The 16,390-nt window shown below is 39.1% G+C and overlaps 1 long non-coding RNA gene across 2 annotated transcripts in view; it reads right to left on the reverse strand.

The window, feature by feature from the left end:
- The window catches only part of LOC121393827, a 62,253-nt gene that overhangs the window by 41,029 nt on the left and 4,834 nt on the right, over nucleotides 1-16,390 (reverse strand). The window contains exons 2-3 of one of the 2 annotated variants that reach the window (XR_005961392.1): nucleotides 15,696-15,797; nucleotides 11,372-11,950 (exon numbers count right to left, since the gene is read on the reverse strand). This is a non-coding gene — a long non-coding RNA (uncharacterized LOC121393827). Of the gene's footprint in view, nucleotides 1-11,371; nucleotides 11,951-15,695; nucleotides 15,798-16,390 lie in introns of those variants that run through there. The other variant, XR_005961391.1, reaches the window with a different exon arrangement.

The raw sequence follows: 16,390 nt of genomic DNA on the forward strand, positions 1-16,390 counted from the left end.
ATAGGGGGTTCCAAATAGCCAATAACAGCCCTTATTTGGCATATCCAGGGACTTTTTTAAATGATTGTGTTGCTCCCCAACTCTTTTTACATTTGATTGTGGCTCATTGGTAAAAAAAAGATTGGGGACCCCTGCCTAAGAACATACAAGGTAATATAATCAAGTTTAATATTGTAATAAAAGACCTGGCCTAATAACCCATAGCAACCAATCAGATCTCTGTTTTCAAGCTGCACAGCAGTAAATGCTATCTACTGACTCGTTGCTATGAGTTTCTAAATCAGGTATTCTATCATAGTGCTCTGTCACAGCTAGGGTTGCCACCTTTTCTGGAAAAAAATACCGGCCTTCCTATATATTTATCGTTTTTCCCTATTAATAACATTGGGATCAACCATCATTTTTACCGGCCAGGCCGGTTAAATACCGGCCAGGTGGCAGCCCTAGTCACAGCATCTGCTCATGGTGCTTTAAGGATCAAGACACACAGAGCTAATAGTAGCAGCTACTTTTTGTAGCTACAAAATACCAAAAAACACCCTGCCGTAGACAATACTGAGAATTGCCTCATGTAGGGTCTTAGCAAAGGCATTTATTACTATTGTTTATTTTGTAGCTGTGACAAGTAGCTGTTACTAGTAGCTCTGTGTGTCTTCGCCCTTAGCCATAGGCCTGTAAAGAGAGTTCACTAGTACTCCAGCAAGTATGAGGGCTGATTTACCAACACCAATCATATTTTAGTTTTCATTTCCTACCTTATAACAGGCTTACAAAAACTAGATGCTGAATACAGCTATATATATATATATATATATATATATATATATATATATATATATATATATATATATATATAGCAAATGCCCCATGTTGTACAGGCATAACTCTATTGCTTTCTGTAAAAGAAATGTCATATGCTATAAGTCAATCTTCAAAAGCACTGCTTTTGGCAAAATATGAAAAGCACATTTTTAACAAATCTGTCTCTAGCAAATGTGAGGAATCTGACTTAACACATACCAACATGCACTGCTGGAATCATGGAATACTCATTTAATTGGATCATGGAAGACTCATTTAATGGGATCAGGGAAGAGTTATTTAAAGGAGATTGAAAAGTAAAATCAGTGGAGGTCGCATGTTGGAAATCGCCTGGTTGAGCACATGCACAGTACAGAAATTCTCCCAAGCCCAGTTCTGATCCTCTCCCAGTCATGGTGATGTAGTTTTATGTTAAGTCCAGTAACTACAACAGGTCACCCAAAGATAAGGGCTCGAAAAGCGATCTTTCTGTAATTTTAGTCAACTAAAAGGTTATTTAAACATCGCTTAAGCCCAGTATGGCACTGTTTTATTATTAAAGAGAAAAAGGAAATCATTATAAATATTTGAATTATTTTAATGAAAATAAAGTCTATGGGAGACAGCCTTTCAGTAATCCGGAGCTTTCTGGATAACGGGTTTCATGGCAATGGATCCTAAACCTGTATTCTTCTTTTTATTGTGTAATGCAGAGCATTATGGTGGCTCCATAGCATGAATAATGTCACAGTTGTGTGTGCTGTTGAACTAACTAGTATGTGTGGGCACTAAAGCACATACATGGCTTAGAGGGAACACTGATACCAATGTTGTCCTTAAACACATTCACACTACAGGAGTTGTCTTCTTTAACCTTTTTATTTGTCAAAATTTCGATCACTTTATCAATTGTGGGACCGAATTTCTATTTTTTACTGGTTGTTTTATTTCTACTGTAGTGGCTAGTGGGGCTTTGAGTCCCACGTTTTTATTTAGCCTTGAGTAGCCAAAGTGATCAAATGCACTTTTCAGAGAGTTGCCTGGAGAGGTCTGGTACTACCACTATCCTTGTAAGGGGATTGCCAGGAAAGTCCATGGGGGTGCTTTAGGGCACTTTGGAACAGTGTTTTTAAGATACTCAAAAAAAAGGCACTCCAACAGCCTGAAAACCCAAGTGTAAGTGTTTATGTATATGTATTCAAGGCCGCCATCAGAAATCACGTGGGACCTGCATGACATCATTTTCTGGGCCCCCTAGTCCCCGCCTGCCCCAGCCCCCAAACCCCCACCCCAGATCCTGCCCACCCTACACCACTGCAAAAAGGCCACACAGACAGCGCTAAAACAGAACCCCCACATTTTTTGGTGGCCTGGGACCCTTTCAAGTTAAAAAAAACGTTGGTGCCCAGCCCCCCCCAAGTTATAAAAAGCCATTGGTGGTCAGGGTCCACCATAAAAGTTAAAAAAACATTGGTGGCCAGGGGTCAGTGTAACTTACCTTTAAATGTCTTCTTCATTTGCCTATTCTTCAGGTCTATTCGACGACTTATGCTCCTTTTGGCTCCATTCAGCGACTTCCTGCAATTTATTCCGGCCCAGCTAATCCAGGAAGTGCAGCATGACCAGGTCCCCTAAACCACTGGGCCCGGTACAGTTGTGCCCCCCTGATGGTGGCCCTGTATGTATTTATCCTAACTCATATAATTTAGGTACAATCCTTGGGCTTTGTGTCAGTGTCGGACTGGCTCATCAGGATACGAGGAAAACTTCCGGTGGGCCAAGGTGTCAGTGGGCCCTCATGCTGCTAAACGTTTGGCCTATTTCATGGCCATTCCCTATTTCTATGAGAACAAAGAGGCTAAATAGATGGAATAATTAATTATAGTATGTCAAGAAAACAGACTAGGAGAATAGAGGTTGATTGAGGAGATGAAGAATAATATACTTAGAGTGGCCCCTGGTCTAAGGTTTTATGGTGGGCCCCTGGTGTCCCAGCCCGACACTGCTCTGTGTTTCTCCAGACCTTCTACTGCCAAATAAACAGGGTTCAGGCCACACATTTGTGACATTGCTAATCACATTTTCAAATGATAAGCCAGTTCTTTGCTATGCACCCACTAACATAAAATGCAACCAGAACTAAAATATTATCACGCTAGTTAGGGATCTTATGTGAAGCTGCCAAAACGGCATGCCAGGGGCTCAGCTGGTAACTTTATGACAGACTTCAGTTGTCCCTTAGAATAACAGCCTGAATGACAGTTCTAAGGGCTTTATTTGATATTCTATTATTAAAACCCTTACGGGCAGGAAGAACAAACACACGCAACCCATTCTCATGGGGTTTCCAATAAATAGCGTGTAACCTGATTTTGAAATGATATTTGATATACATTGCAAAATAATACAAACAGGGGGAGGGGGTTGCACATGACTTTTACCAGCTCTTTAGCCATTTTGCATATGGGTTTATATGGTATACAGCACTTGCAACGTTTTACCAGTATCTGTACTCATTGGTCCTTGCCAGGACTGACTCCCTAAATACTGCGGCACATTAAGCAGATCTGGATTTCCTGCTGGATAAATGTACAGTGGGATTTGTAAGGTGAAAGCCTTAGGGTTTAATGTCAGCTGATCCTGATTCTCTCAGTATTTTTCTTGCAGATCGGATCTAAAGGAGAAACACATGGTGGCAAATTGAGCAGCGTCAGAGACTGGCTCAGGTTGTTAGTGTTACAGAGAGAGAGGAGATAATGGATCCTGACCTCATTAGCTCTAATCTTTATCAACAAGTTGAGGTTTTAAAGATTTCACTTGTAAAAAGAAACAGTGGAGTCTGCACCTCGTAAAGATCTAAATTATGGATGTGTGGAAAGAAATCCCGAAGCATCTGCACACAACAAAAAAAATGGAGAGGAATGTCTCGTTGATCAAGTACATGTGATTGTTTGAAGTCTAGGTACCTCCTACTGTTCCTTATAATCCCTCCTGTTTCTCAGCATGAACTCACTGTACATTCTACATATTATTGTATAACTGCTCTCCACTCATGCTCCTATTGCTCAATATCCATGCACATTGTATTGTTCCACCTATAGCGCCCTACAAACTACCAACTTATAAAAACTCATCCTCTATTCTGATGTTAATTCAGGTTGTTCCCCCATCCACCACTTCAGCTTTTAGATACCTGGGAAAACTGTTCAGAGACACTGGGATCCCCAGACCTTTTCCTCAACCAGTCTCTACTACCAACCTTTAAAAGATATACACAAAGTAAGTTCTAAGGATGCCCATGTGACAGTAAAGTCCCAATGCAATACATAGGCTCTTAGAATGTCTAAATCGAATTAAGAGAAAATGAGCTGAGTACCAATAACTTACTTAAGACCAGCTGCAGAACCTTTTACACATTTAACTGTTTTTGTTGACAAAACCTTGTGATATTTTAGGCTACACTATAAGCTACAATTACTACAAGTTCCATTAGTTTGCTAGCTAAATGTTATTACAGCTTCTTTGCCTCACAGCTTCCCCCCTATCTTTACAATACAGGTATGGGATCTGTTATCCGGAACCCCGTTATCCAGGAAGCTACGAATTACGTCTCCCATAGTCTGCATTTTATCCAAATAATCCAATTTTTTTTTAAATGACCTCATTTTGCTCTGTAATAATAAAACAGTACCTTGTACTTGATCACAACTAAAATATAATTAATCCTTATTGGAAGCAAAACCAGCCTATTGGGTTTATTTAATGTTTACCGATTTTCTAGTAGACTTAAACTGGCCATAGACGCAAAAATCTCATTGTACGAATCGAGGATTCGTACGATTTTCGGAACGTGTGCGGAGAGTCCCAACATTTTTCGTCCGGCGGAGATTGGTCGTTTGGTCAATCAGACAGGTTAGAAAATTTCTGTCGGCTGCGGGTAATATCTCTCCGTGTATTGCCAATCGTACGATTTTCAGTGGGAGACTGTCACTAGCTTTGTCTATCGTACGATTGCTGTCAGGGGCAGAACATTGGCTGATCTGTTCTTTTACTACTTTATTTGGTCGGAATGGTAAGACTTTGATCATAGGCGGAGGGTGAATTTTTTGTTTGGGGAGGCTAAAGATGGGCCATTCATAGACTGACCTAAAGCTGCTGTGAGGCTTAGTGGATGCACCACTGGAATGAAAATAAACCCTAACCCCAACTACCTCAAGCGGTTCTGTGGGTTCCACAACTCATATTAAATTGATTCTCAATCCATTTGTGTTCACAGATGTCCCTTTAATTTTAACAAAGGGGTGATATATTTGTGAAGTGTTAAACAGTGTTAAGCTTAGATGTGAGATTTAGTCTATATTTACAAAACAAGCACATATATTCAGTGATATGCAGTGATATGCAGTGGGTACTAGTGGCAGAGATTCAGATATATTTATGCCCCCACACTGTAACATTGCCACTGAAATACAACATTGGTTTGTTTCCAAGCCACCTTAAAGGGGTGCTTCACTTTTAAGTACACTTTATGTGTATAGAATGGCTAATTCTAAGCAACTTTTCTATTGGCCTTCATTTTTTCTTTTCTTTTTTTTATAGTTTTTTAATTTACCTTCTCCTTTTGACTCTCTTTCTTTCAAATGGGGATGACCTCTTCTAAAAACAAATGCTCTGTAAGGCCACAATTCTATTGTTATTGCTTTTTTTTATTGCTCATCTTTCTGTTCAGACCCCTTTCCAGTTCCTTATTCAAATCTATGCATGGTTGCTAGGGTGATCTGGACCCTAGCAACCAGATTGCTGACATTGCACATTGGAGAGCTGCCGAATAAAAAGCTCCACAAATAATAAAAAAAAATTAAAGACAATTAAAAATTGTCTCAGAATATCTGACTAACTAACTTACAGACTTAAAAGGTTTTGTTCACCTTTGAGTTAACTTTTATTATGATGATGCAGAGAGTAATATTCTTAAACCAATTTGCAATTTGTTTTCATTTTTTATTATCTGTTGTTTTTGAGTTATTTAGCTTTTTATTCAGCAGCTCTCCAATTTGCAGTTTGAACAATCTGGTTGCTAGGGTGCAAATTCCCTAGCAACCATGCACTTATTTGAATAAGACAATGGAATATGAATAAGAGAGGCCTGAATAGAAAGATGAATAATAAAAAGTAGCAATAACAATACATGTGTAGCCTTACAGAGCATTTGTTTTTTAGATGGTGTGACCATTAAAAAGCTGGAAAGAGTCAGAAGAAGAAGAAGGCAAATATTTCAAAACCTATAAAAATAAATAATAAAGGCCAATTGAAAAATTGCTTAGAATTGGCCATTGTATAACATACTAACAGTTAATGTCAAGGTGAACACCCCTTTGACTAAAATAAACAAAGTAAGAGAAAAAAAAACAAGTGCAAAAACATAAAAAGCACAATTTGCTTTTCATGGGGAAAGAGTTCATTCAAGATTGGAGCAAGGGAGATAGGTATATTATTGGTGCTAGTTGAGAGAAAAAACTTTGACAAAAGAAACTATTTTATTCCAGATAGTGTTTAAGCCGTTAGAGCTTTTCCAGTATAGTACTGTACCTGTGGGAGCAGTAAGTTGAAATCTGCAGCAAATTAGTTACACCTCTGGTAAGGTTCCTTCTAGTCCTTTCTGCAGTGCCTTCCGACGATCCGAATCTCACCCCCATCCCCTCCTTTATCTGTGACCTGATTGGCTAGTTCTACTGTCAGTCAAGATATGTGCATTCTGATTGGGGAAACCATGAGGAATAAGATCCAATCAGTGTGCAGCTCAGAGAACCGGTTTCCACAATGTTAAAGGTATAAACCAGCAGTCAGAAACGGAGAGAGTTTTGTTTTAGTTAGGTGCCAGGCAGGTTTGGGGAGGCTTAGCCTCCCCTAGCCTTATTGAAAATCCGCCTATGACTTTGATCTGAATGGTTAGTGGCAGGTCGGGAGATGGGAAAGTCCGATCGTACATTGATTCTTACTTTCGGATCTTTGCGTCTGTGGCCAGCTGAAGATGGTGGCACACGTGAAGATTCTGGGAGATTAGTAGCCCATCGACAAATCTTCTTTTCTTCGGAAGACCAAACTCCCCAAATGCCTTCCCGCTGGCAAGAATGTGAATCGCTGGTGGGCTGTCATACGCATCGCTTTGGATTTCCAAAGTCGCCCGAAGTTTCCACATGAGGCAACTTTGGAAATGTATGCCATCCCATCGGTGATTCGTGTTCTTGCTGGCAGGAAGGCATTTTGGGAGATTAGTGCCCAATGTAGGGGAGATTTGTCTCTGGGCGACTAATCTCCCTGTCTGCCACTACCCTTTTAAGGTATGAAGATCCAAGTTACAGAAAGATCCATTATCCAGAAAGCCCCAGATCCCGAGCATTCCGGATAACAGTTCCCATTTATACCTGTATTTACATAACAGGTATGGGATTCGTTATCCAGAAACCTGCTATCCAGAAAGCTCTGAATTACGGAAAAGCCGTATCTCCCATAGACTCCATTTTATTCAAATAATCCAAATATTTAACAATTATTTCCTTTTTCTCTGTAATAATAAAACAGTAGCTTGTACATCTTGTAGCTTGTACATTTTGGATAACTGGTCCCATACCTGTACCTTTTTTGGTTACTGGGAAAGGAACTGCCCACATGTGTGCCATTATGGCTAGTAACAAGCTGGCACACAGTGGGCATCCACTGGGGGAGATCAGGAAACAATAACATGAGCTGCCTAGGTCTGCAACATATGGGAAATGATATGGCATTTATGCAGTAAGACATACAGACAACTGGGTGGGCAACAAGTATGGCCTCATGTTTATAACTCCATGCATGGCCCTCAGTGGAGTCTTCTCTGCTACTGGTTAAACTGCAGGTTGCATTACTTTTAATGCATTACTTTTAAGCTACAGCACAACTATACTGCTAGAAACGCATTTTATCTACAAGAAGTAAATAAATGTATTATATTTACACAAATGTCCCATTCTGCAGAACAGTGGCCTAGCAGTATTAAGGAGCCATGCCCAAGTAGGGATTTTTCTTTCAGCCTTTTAAGCTCAGTGACCCATTCCAAACCCTCAAATGAACTCTAGGACACAACTTCCAAACTGTTTTACATCAGAAAGAACGTAGGTAAATATGATAAGTAGGAATGCACAGAATCCAGGATTCAGCCAAGATTCAGGCTTTTTTGTCCTAATCCTCATGCCTGGTCGAAACAAAGTAAAATCTTTTTATTGCATATGCAAATTAGGTTGGGAAGGGAAATCACATAACTTTTTGTCACAAAACAAGGAAGTAAAAAAATGTTTTTTCCACTTTTTCCATTCCAGTCCCTAATTTGAATATGCAAATAAAGATTCAGTTCGGTATTCGGTCAAATCTGTCATGAAGGATTCTGGGATTCAATCCCAAATAGTTAATTCGGTGCATCTCTAATGATAACAATGCTTTTTCTGCTATCTCACTGCGCATAGCTGGTAACTATCCAAAAAGGCAAAGTTTTGGGTGACTACCAGGTGGACTATAGGACTAGGCCATTACAGGTAAGAGAGAGAGTGAGGTCACATATTTTGGGCTAAAACTAGTAGAATGACACTATAAATTAGACCAATGCTTGTTCAGGGCAGTAAGTACATATTGTAAAAATTTAAAACACTGACACATATACATAATTTTCCCTTTGCAGTTTTGCTGACATATCACTTCTTTCACCCATGAAAGTGTTCAGCTTAAACAAATACGTTTTAATTAACTGTATTCACTTTTAAAAAAAATATATAGGTATATATAATTTCTGATTCAATAAAATTGAACCTTGTGGTTTCATATTGCCCAGGAAAGCAAACCCACAAGACTTCATATCAGATTGCACGCATTTTCCTGTATTAGTGTGCGCCAGAGCCAACAGTCTGAAAAGAAAAGGAGAGCTGGCTCCATACTCTAGGGGCCTGCACTCTGAGGCCGGGTTCTTGGTATTTATGGGAAATCAGACTTTGCAACATGACTAGCTATTCTCATGGTCAATTATATGCTAGATCAAACAAGAATGGCCCTTATTGCCCCTTCTATTACTTACAGTGTATAACTGGCTCTAATAATGCTGCCTTTTTTATTTATATCTTTTTATTTCTCGAACATCTCTACAAACCACCGTCCTGTTATTCCTTCTACTTGCCCCATTGCAATATCCTAACACTTCTGTTTCTTTTATACTTTTCATGTCGAAAGGATCTGATTTAAAAATTATATTATACTTATTGCCTCTCAAAAACAAAATACAGGCAGGGTCTAACAATATAAAGCAGAATATCTTCCCTTTTAGTGCACACTCAATATAATACTATAGGTATGGGGCCTGTTATCCAGAATGCTCAGGACCTGGGGTTTTCCGGATAAGGGATCTTTCTGTAATTTGTATCTTCGTACCTTAAGTCTACTGAAAAATAATTTAAACCTTAATTAAACCCAATAGGATTGTGTTGCATTCAATAAGGATTAATTATATCTTAGTTTGGATCACAGAAAATGTAGTTTTATTATTACACTGAAAAAGAAAATCATTTTCAAAACAAATGCAAATTATTTGATGAAAATGGAGACTATGGGAGTGTGTCTTCCTGTAACTCGGAGCTTTCTGGATAATAGGTTTTTGGATAATGGATTCCATACCTGTATAAGGTTTATGTATGTTACAAGGTTTCTGTCTGTGGTGTCCTATGGACATACAGATCAAATGTGCCAAAGGCCAACTTGAAAAATATCCCAAGTTACAAGTGTCTGAAGTCAATGTTACCATTCATATTGACAAAGGGGCGGAGCAGTAAAAACTTTTGCAAGGGCTTGCCCTGCAGATACAAGTCTTGTGTGCTAGTGTGGTTTTTCGGACCATTCATATTGATACAGACAATCCACTAGTGTTTCTTAAGCTGGCCATAGATGCAAAGATCCGATTGGACTTCCCCATCTCCCGACCTGCCACTAACCATTCAGATCAAATAAAGTAGAAAAGAACAGATCAAACAATATTCTGCTCCTGACAGTAATCATAGGAAAGTTATGGATAACAAAGTTTTGACAGTCTCCCTCTGAAAATCGTCCAATCGGCAATACATGCAGAGAAATTCGGCAGCAGACAGAAATCTTTTAACCTGTCAGATCGACCAAATGACTGATCTCCGTGGGACGAAAAATGACGGGACTCTCCACACACGGTTCGAAAATCGTACGAATAGAGGACTGACAGATCTCCGTCAGACGAAAAATGTCGGGACTCTCCACACACGGTCCGAAAATTGTACGAATAGAGGATTATCTCCCCAGCCTCCCTCTCTGCTTCTCCTCCTCCAGACTGGGACTTGGTATTTACAGATTTTGGATTTCACCCTTCCGTTAAAGTTTATTATGTTATAGAATGACCTATTCCTAGCAATTGATTTTCATTATTTATTTTTATAGGTTTTTTTTAATTATTTTACTTTCTCATCTGCTGCTTTCCAGCTTTCAAATGGGGAACGCTGACCCCACCAGCCAAAGGCTATTGCTCTGAAAGCCTATGATTTAATTGGTATAGTTACTTTATATTACTTATTTTTCTATTAGGCTCTCTAATATTCATATTCCCTTCTCTCATTCAAACCACTGCCTGGTTGAATGGTAATTACTGCCAGATAGCAGCTAAAATACCAAACCGAGAGCTGCTGAACAAAAAGCGAAATAACTGGAAAAAAAATGAAGACCAACTGCAAATCATCTCAGAATATCAATATCTACATCACATTTATTTAAAGGTGAACCACCCCTTTAAGACTTTGTGTAGCCTTTTTGAAATATACATGTTCTACTGGTTGTGCAGTCTTAACACTTTCCTTACCAAAGACACATACATTAAATACAGTAGTTGGTAGGGGAAGTGAAATATTGCCAATGACATATGACCTATATTTCTGGTTTTAAAGCTAGGTTACAGGAAAAAATGCTGGCTGGCCAAAGCACAACCAAACCCATCAGGTGGCAAAGGGTAGGGTTGCCACCTGGCCGGTATTTTACTGGCAAGGGGCAGACAGGTACAGGTATGGGACCTGTTAACCAAAATGCTCTGACCTGGGGTTTTCCGGATAACGGACCTTTCTATAATTTGGATCTTCATAACTTAAGTCTACTAGAAAATCATTTAAACATTAAATAAACCCAATAGGCTGGTTTTACTTCCAATAAGGATTAATTATATCTTAGGCTGGATCAAGTACAAGGTTCTGTTTTATTATTATAGGGAAAAATAAAAATATTTTTTTAAAATTTTGATTATTTGGATAAAATGGAGTCTATGGGAGACGGCCTTTCCGTAATTCAGGTCTTTCTGGATAATGGGTTTCCGGAAAACAGATCCCATATCTGTACTGCTTTGAACTAAAGCTTTACCATTGACCTTAAAACCACTAAAATTTTGAATGGCTGCATATTGATTATTTGGATAAAATGGAGTCTATGGGAGATGGCCTTTTCGTAATTGAGGTCTTTCTGGATATCGTGTTTCCGGATAACAAATCCCATACTACTTTCAACTTAAACTTTATTGACCTTAAAACCACTAAAATTTTTGAATGGCTGTGAATTTGGAAAATTTTTTAGGATTACATTTTTCCATCAGGCAAATTTTATTATACGGTTGCATTCCCTATACATTCTGCACACTGTGAAGAGATACTGTTGAGAGAGCGATATGAATTTATTTGGAAGACAAATACACAGAGCTGTTTTCTTTTTTTGTAAAAAGGGGACATTGTTTGGTGGAAATGTCCCTTTAATAAAGAATAGAAAATGTAGATTATGAGTAAAGCCAGTCAAAATTGGGTTTGTTTTCTCTGGAGAGAGGCGCTTGCAAGGTGATCTGGTAACGCGTGACATATGTTAGAGGTCAGCACATACAAATCTCAAGGGGTCTCCTTATTCACAGAAATGTACAAAAAACAAGAGGTCGCCTCTCTAGGTTAGAAGAAAGGAGCTTTCATCTTCAGTGCGCTGAAAAGGGTTCCTCGTGGTGTGGGCACTAAAGTCAGTGGCCGGGTGGAGGCTGAGGGAATATCTCCTTATGTTTGGGACGCATGACCACATCTGATGGCACTTTCTGCAGGTGGCACAAACAGTCATTAAAATGCATTCAGGTTCTCTACTGTATCCTCCTCTTTTTATTATTTCTCAATTCACTCCTAGCAAGTCACTTTTAGTAGCTAAAGGCACATAATGTTTCAATGTCCTTAATATACTGATAATGGATTGAGTGCAGAGGATCTCTTGTATAAGTCACTCCATTTGTTTGCAATGAAGAGGCTTGAGTTTTGGTACAACATTTCCACTGAAAAGCAAGTTTCGGTTCTGAAAGAACAGGAGAATTTCAGTTATCATCCCCCAGGAGGGCTTGGTACTGATAACTGTTATCATCGGTCCTACAGACCAATCAGCACTCTTTCAAACCCAAACACATTGTAAAAAGGGACAGTTCACTTTTAAGTTAAGTTTCAATTTGTTATAGAATGGCTAATTCTAAGCAACTTCAATTGGCCTTCATTTCTACTTATTTTATAGTATTTGAATGACATGACTTTTTCTTCAGACTCTTTCCAGCTTTCAAAAGGAGTTCACCATCTTAAAAAATATGCTCTGTAAGGCTACAAATATATTGTTATCTCTACTTTTTTACTACTAATCTTTCTATTCAGGCCTCTCCTATTCATATTCCAGTGTTTTATTAAAATCAATGCATGGTTGCTAGGGAAATCTGGACCCTTGCAACCAGAAGGTTGAAATTGCAAACATGAGAGCTGCTGAATAAAAAACAAAATAACTCAAAAACCAAAAACAATAAAAAATCTAAACCAATTGTAAATTGTTGCAGAATATCACTCTCTACATTATACTATAAATTAATCCCTTTAGAGTATTTTGAGCCCAAGACAGGGGATTGAAGGTCTGACAATATATGCCACAGGGTGGGTGTCCCCAGTCGTTTCAGTAGCAGTGTGGCCTTATCCTTTGTAAGGTTTTTGTTATTCTTTAGGATAATGGAAAAGCAGGGTGATTTGAAGCACTCTGTTGCCCAAGCATTTTATAGCTCCATTGACATTTCCCCTGTTCAGTCTGAATAGGAAATACCAGCAAGCACCTAATGCTATCAAGTCAGTTATCGCTTTCCCATGTACCATTACACGTACATAGAAACATAGTAGGTTAGGTTGAAAAAAGACACAAGTCCATCAAGTTCAACCTTTTAACTCTATATAAAAGGGATAACTACTTAAAGGAGAAGGAAAGACTTGGTGCACTTGGGGTGCCAAATGTTAGGCACCCCCAACTGATTGTAGTTACTTATCTGAAACCCCAGGCTGGTGCTCCTATCAGCAGAAAACTGCAATGGCCCGGGGTTATACCAGTGAGCACCACTGAGCAATCCTCTTCAAGCTTCTTCTTTCTTCAAATTTCCCGGGTCAGACGCAGTTGAACGAAATAGCCGACTTTTTAGTTAAGGTTCGGCTTTTCATTCTACTTTGCATGCGCAGCCGTGCAAAGAAGGAGGAAGCCAGAAGAGGATCACTCCGTGGTCCTCACTGGTATAACCCTGGGCCGGTGCAGTTTTCTGCTGATAGGAGAACCAGCCTGGGGTTTCAGGTAAGTCAATACAATATTTGGAGAGAATTACCGGCTCAGTCCCCAAATGTAAATAAATAAATAAATAAAGTAATGAATAAATTAAATAAATTAACGTCTCACCCAGCGCAGAGCCAGACCCAGGTGTAAAAACCCTGGGTCTCTCGTTGTAGGGTGTAGCTTCAACCAGTATACGGCATAAACGTTTCAGGATTTCAACAGCAATCTTGTATATATGGAAACTCACCGAAGATGTTAGGTGGCCCGGGTGCAGCGCCCCGAACCCGTAGCTGGGGGAGTAATTCAATGTAGACAGCGAAGAAGCACGCACTCCATGGGCCTACAAAGTCTACAAAGTCAATACAATCACTTGGGGGTGCTTAACATTTGGCACCCCGAAGTGCACCAAGCCTTTCCTTCTCCTTTAAAGACATTACTCTAAGTGACTTCTTTTCATTTATTTTAAACAAAGGTAGTTAGTATTTTTTAACAGTGGTGCTTAAGGTTCTGAGCCGTGTGAGGTCACAGACCTCTAGTCTGTAACGGGGGGCAAATATACCTTACCTGCTGTTAACCCTTGTTATGCCACAAATCTTTTGTGTGGGGAAACCCTTGAGTGAAGCACACCAGGAAGAGAGTTGTCACCGCCCTCAGTAGAACAGCAGCACATTCACAGGGCTCAATCTCCCAGCCTTTTGCAGAACATTGACCGTAACAACACACTGCCGGGGGGGGGGCACACGTTTACAGGCACACCTCTTGGGCATGGCCAGCTCAATCCAGGTCTAGCCTTACCTCTTAAACCCTGGCTGGTTGGATTTCCACTGGGAACATTATGCTCACTCACTCCTAGTTGGGCCATAGCTGCCCATGCTGATTACCTCTCTAACTTACACTCTCTAGAGCTTACTGTTACACCACTAGGCCTCTCACTACCTAGGCTCAGTACCTCTTCCAGGAGACGACTCTACTGCTGCAGTGCCCTCTGCTCATCTTGCTTCTCATAATGCAGCTCCAATATCACTTCCTGAGACCTGCCCTTTTATGACTTCCTATTTTCCACCCATTGGGGAATTTCCCAACAACTGTTATCCTCTAGCTACCCCTAATGGCCAACCTAAATATTTGTATTAACCATTACTTAAACATTTATCTCACAACTCCGTGGGTGTCTCATAGAGCTCACACCATGCTTGTCAGTGCAGAGACACTGAGGTGTGGATGGGATTTCATTGACTTCTCTCTGCCTGCATTTTCCAAGGCACAGCTCTTAACCCTAGAGTCGCCACGTGTTGAGTTTCTCAACATGCCCCATGGCAGGAATGGCACTGTTTATTACTCATATTTATTTGTTTTTATAAGATTCAGTTGCCCTGATGTTTATATATCTTGTAAAATATTTATGTTTGAACAGTAAACATTTTTAGCAGACACAGCAAAAGTGACAGTAGGATATCCAGGAAGAAGAATTCAGTAAACAAGTTGAAATACAGTGAGATGCATTTACAGCCCTCCTCGCATGCTGCACAGCTTTATACAGATTTCATAAACCTACAATTTTTGCAAAAACTCATGGACTTTATGGGACAGATTTATTATGGGTCAAATTGAAAATTAAAATTTTCAAATTTTTTTTTTATGGTCAAAACTCTCAAATTCAAATTGTGAATTATCCAAACACAAATTCGAGTTTTAATTAGAATTTCAAGATTTATCATACTCAAATTTGACTATTTGCCACCTAAAACCTGCCGAGTTCATGTATAAGTAAATGGGAGAGGCCTTCCTGACATTCAAGTTTTTTTCAGAGAAAAAACTCGAATAGGGTTTAGTCGAATTCGATTCCAGTTTTCGAGTCAGTAAAATCTTTAGATATTCGATTTTTTTTATAAATAACCCCCCAGTCGATTTTCGAGTCTATTCTAATTCAATAGAGTTTAAAAAAACTCACATGAATTCGACCTTGATGTTTTGGTACAGCAACATGAACAGAAATTGACCCTTTCCCAACCAGATAAATCCCACCCATTATTATGTGATTTTTACAGCAACAAATATTTCCTGTAGTGCAGGAAAAATAAAACAATATCTTAGGTAAATATTGTGGCTCTGTGTTATCCAATTTTTCCTTTTAACAAGAAAATAATAATAGGTACTGGCAAACACCTGAGATGGCTCTGTACACAAGAGCTAACAATCTAGCAGGTATACCAAACAACAAATCTTACCTTTTAGACTTTGTTCGGTTTGGAAAGTGGACATCAGCAGCAGAACCAAGATATACTGTAGATGAGGGACATCCCTGCGGAGCGTCTTTATAGATTCTCGCTCTGCAACAAGATCATTGTTATGACTATAATGCACTAACAATACTGACTTGATTGTCTTGTTTCAGATTATATACAACAATACAGAGAAATAAAAAGAAATTGTAAAATTGTGAAATCAGCCCTAAGAGAAGGCATTTAAGTCCACAAGTAATGAAATTAGTGGTGAATCTAAGATACATTGTACATTGTATTAATGACCTGTTCTACATGTAGAATGCACCTTCCTCATGAAGGTTCTAATTTGGAAAATCACTCACAGTGGTTCATATATTTGCATATTTCGATCAGGCTGTTGAATCTCATCTTTTTAGGAAACAGGTTCAATAGAATTTGTACTGTGTATTTAGAAACCCTATAAATGAAAACATCAAGTTCTGAATTAAATGTCAAAACGCTTAAAGGGGTGGTTTATCTTAAAGTTAACTTTTAGTATGTTATAGAATGGTCAATCCCAAGCAACTTTTCAATTGGCCTTCATTATTTATTTTTTATCGTATTTTAATTATTTGCTTTCTTCTTTATACACTTTCCAGCTTTCGAGTGGTGGTCACTGACCCCATCTAAAAAACAAATGCTCTGCATATGTATTGTTA

This window comes from Xenopus laevis, chromosome 5L, assembly GCF_017654675.1.
Source record: "Xenopus laevis strain J_2021 chromosome 5L, Xenopus_laevis_v10.1, whole genome shotgun sequence".
NCBI classification, from domain to species: Eukaryota; Metazoa; Chordata; class Amphibia; order Anura; family Pipidae; genus Xenopus; species Xenopus laevis.